The sequence below is a fragment of the Dendropsophus ebraccatus genome, chromosome 4, assembly GCF_027789765.1.
Source record: "Dendropsophus ebraccatus isolate aDenEbr1 chromosome 4, aDenEbr1.pat, whole genome shotgun sequence".
NCBI lineage: Eukaryota > Metazoa > Chordata > Amphibia > Anura > Hylidae > Dendropsophus > Dendropsophus ebraccatus.
Window position 1 is genome coordinate 3,224,015 of NC_091457.1, and position 4,925 is coordinate 3,228,939.

A 4,925-nucleotide genomic window follows, 5' to 3' on the forward strand; every position below is an offset into this window, starting at 1 on the left:
GGAGGGAGCGTTTTGTTTACATCTTTCCCCCAGTGATTATCCCGAGGGTGTTGAGGAAGATAATGCTAGACAAGCCGGAAGGAATTCTAATAGCGCCTTACTGGCCATGCCGAGTTTGGTTCCCGCTATTGTTGCGGCTTTTGAAGGGCGAATGCTGGAAACTACCACAACGTCCAGATCTTCTGACTCAGAGCGGGTTCTTCCATCCACATCTAGACCACCTGCACTTGACTGCATGGAATTTGAGAGAACTAAGTATAGATCAAGGGGTCTCTCGGATGATGTAATTGATACTCTTCTGTCTGCCCGTAAAGAGTCTACCAATTTATTGTACGCCAAATTGTGGAGAAAATTTCCTTCCTGGAGAGAGCAAAACAATCATCCAGAAATTGATCTTCCTGTTATTCTACAATTTCTTCAGGACGGTTTCAAAGAAGGGCTGAAAGCCAACACTCTCCGGGTGCATATGACCGCCATAAATGCTTTTACGGACGGCAAGTTTGCTGGGCAATCTATCATTACCAGATTTTTTAAAGCCTTAAGAAAATTCAGACCAGTAATCAAACCTCTGGTTTCTGCGTGGGTTCTGGTCACAGTTCTAAGAGGTCTCACAGGACCCCCATTTGAACCTCTTTCAGAAGTGGATTTAAGATGGTTATCTCACAAAGTTGCATTTTTAGTGGCCATTACAACAGCCAAACGTTTAGGAGAATTACAGGCCCTGTCTTCCAAAGATCCGTACATAAAATTTGTGCCGAATGGTGTTCTATTAAGGGCTGTACCATCTTTTCTTCCAAAAGTTTCTTCTGTGACAAACATTAATAGAGAAGTATTACTTAGTATGACCCTGAATCCGATGAATAACGTTCCTTACAAACATTGGATGTGACAAGAGCCTTGCGCTGTTATTTGGACAGAGTAAAAGAGTTTAGACAAGATGAGAATCTGTTCTTACAGTTCACAGGTTCATCAAAAGGTAAAAGAGCTTCTAAAGACACTCTGGCAGGATGGTTGAAATCAGCAATCTGTGAAGCTTATAAGGTGGCCGGTAAAGAACCACCTTTTTCCATTAAAGCACATTATACACGGTCAACTGCAACCTCATGGGCGGAAAGAGCTCAGGTTCCTCTACAAGATATCTGCAACGCTGCCTCCTGGACCTCCAGTTCCACGTTTATTCACCATTACAGGCTTGATATTCAAAACAAGGATCCAGCCTTTTGCTCAGGAGTGTTGAGTGCTGCAGTTTAATCCTCCCCTTTATGTTTGCTTTTCAAATCCCTTCTGTGCTGCCGGATGTCGAATAGGAAAGCAAAAAATTTTTTACTCACGTAATTTTGCTTTCCTTGAGACAGAAGGCAGCACATATTACCCACCCACTAAACTGTTTGTTAAGCATCAAAGGAGTCTAGTTATTACACATTGTCTGTTGGTGTTGCCTTATTATAGGGGTTACTGCATGACTATTGGTTAATCAATTGTCTGAGATTTTTAATAGGTGGGCGATCCTAAGGAGATAAAGTAGGAGGAGCTATTAACTCTTCTGTGCTGCCTTCTGTCTCAAGGAAAGCAAAATTACGTGAGTAAAATTTTTTTTGCTATAATACTGCTCCTATATACAGGAATATAACTACTATAATACTGCTCCTATATACAGGAATATACACTACTATAATACTGCTCCTATATACAGCAATATAACTACTATAATACTGCTCCTATATACAGGAATATAACTACTATAATACTGCACCCTATATACAGGGATATACTACTATAATACTGCTCCTATATACAGGAATATACTACTATAATACTGCCCCCTATATACAGGGATATACTACTATAATACTGCTCCTATATACAGGAATATACCTCTATAATACTGCTCCTATATACAGGAATATAACTACTATAATACACGAACTGGAGAGAATGGAACGGCTGCACATCCCATCTATGGCTGATACTAATGCCGCTAGGCCTATATTAAAAATCAACGCCAGAGTGTCTGTATATGAATTGATCAAGCCATATTGCCCCGTGTACCACCGCGCAGGTCCTCTGGTCCACACGGGTCCCTACGCTAACTCCACACCGTGTCCTATATACAATATAATACTGCTCCTATATACAGGAATATACTACTATAATACTGCTCCTATATACAGGAATATAACTACTATAATACTGCTCCTATATACAGGAATATAACTACTATAATACTGCTCCCTATATACAGGAATATAACTACTATAATACTGCTCCTATATACAGGGATATACTACTATAATACTGCCCCTATATACAGGAATATACTACTATAATACTGCTCCTATATACAGGGATATAACTACTATTATACTGCTCCTATATACAGGAATATAACTACTATAATACTGCTCCTATATACAGGAATATACTACTATAATACTGCTCCTATATACAGGGATATAACTACTATAATACTGCCCCTATATACAGGCATATACTACTATAATACTGCTCCTATATACAGGGATATAACTACTATAATACTGCTCCTATATACAGGGATATACTACTATAATACTGCTCCTATATACAGGAATATACTACTATAATACTGCTCCTATATACAGGGTTATAACTACTATAATACTGCTCCTATATACAGGAATATACTACTATAATACTGCCCCCTATATACAGGAATATAACTACTATAATACTGCTCCTATATACAGGGTTATAACTACTATAATACTGCTCCTATATACAGGAATATACTACTATAATACTGCCCCCTATATACAGGAATATAACTACTATAATACTGCTCCTATATACAGGGTTATAACTACTATAATACTGCTCCTATATACAGGAATATACTACTATAATACTGCCCCCTATATACAGGAATATAACTACTATAATACTGCTCCTATATACAGGAATATAACTACTATAATACTGCTCCTATATACAGGGTTATAACTACTATAATACTGCTCCTATATACAGGAATATACTACTATAATACTGCTCCTATATACAGGGATATACTACTATAATACTGCTCCCTATATACAGGAATATAACTACTATAATACTGCTCCTATATACAGGGATATACTACTATAATACTGCTCCTATATACAGGAATATAACTACTATAATACTGCTCCTATATACAGGGTTATAACTACTATAATACTGCTCCTATATACAGGAATATACTACTATAATACTGCTCCTATATACAGGGATATACTACTATAATACTGCTCCCTATATACAGGAATATACTACTATAATACTGCTCCTATATACAGGGATATACTACTATAATACTGCTCCCTATATACAGGAATATAACTACTATAATACTGCTCCTATATACAGGGATATACTACTATAATACTGCTCCTATATACAGGGATATACTACTATAATACTGCTCCTATATACAGGGATATAACTATAATACTGCTCCTATATACAGGGATATACTACTATAATACTGCTCCTATATACAGGAATATAACTACTATAATACTGCTCCTATATACAAGAATATAACTACTATAATACTGCTCCTATATACAGGGATATAACTACTATAATACTGCTCCCTATATACAGGAATATACTACTATAATACTGCTCCTATATACAGGGATATACTACTATAATACTGCTCCTATATACAGGGATATACTACTATAATACTTCTTCCTCCGCAGTCTCCTCTTCCTCCGCGGTCTCCTCTTCCTCCGCGGTCTCCTCTTCCTCCGCAGTCTCTTCTTCCTCCGCAGTCTCCTCTTCCTCCGCGGTCTCCTCTTCCTCCGCAGTCTCCTCTTCCTCCGCGGTCTCCTCTTCCTCCGCGGTCTCCTCTTCCTCTGTGGTCTCCTCTTCCTCTGCGGTTTCCTCTTCCTCCGTAGTCGGGATTAGCGCTGTCTCTGACGCTCAGCAGCTCCTGTGGTTATTATGACTATAATGATGACTTCCATAATGAGGAGAAACAGCCGGGATGGAGGAACATGAGAGAGAAGTCTGCTCCATCCTGCGGGATGATCTGGAATAGTGGAGAGTCACCTGGTACAGAGGAGGGAAGGAGCTGATCTATAACCCAGATCACTGACCACTCCCATAACAATTAGGGTGTAACTCAGGATCAGTACAGGATCAGTAATGTATGTACACAGCTGCTGCCCTGCTCCATCCTCCCTGTGCTGCCCTGCTCCATCCTCCCCGTGCTGCTGCCCTGCTCCATCCTCCCCGTGCTGCTGCCCTGCTCCATCCTCCCCGTGCTGCTGCCCTGCTCCATCCTCCCCGTGCTGCTGCCCTGCTCCATCCTCCCTGTGCTGCTGCCCTGCTCCATCCTCCCCGTGCTGCTGCCCTGCTCCATCCTCCCCGTGCTGCTGCCCTGCTCCATCCTCCCCGTGCTGCTGCCCTGCTCCATCCTCCCTGCTCCATCCTCCCCGTGCTGCTGCAGTCTATAAACTCCATAGAGGACTGGTGGGATCTTCATCAAAGACGGCAGATGGCCGGAGTCCTGTATTTCCTGCACAAATTTACATACTTACCTCTCATCTAGTATCTGTGCTCCCGATACCCTCCTTTCTCTGAGCTCAGATACAGTGTACCCCCAAATCATACACAGTAACACTGTATCACATCACGTCTGAGCTCAGATACAGTGTACCCCCAAATCATACACAGTAACACTGTATCACACGTCTGAGCTCAGATACAGTGTACCCCCAAATCATACACAGTAACACTGTATCACACGTCTGAGCTCAGATACAATGTACCCCCAAATCACACACAGTAACACTGTATCACACGTCTGAGCTCAGATACAATGTACCTCACTGTCAGCTGTGTCTCTTATGAATAAAGTTGTAACAAACAAGCCGAGGCGGGGGATGGATTGC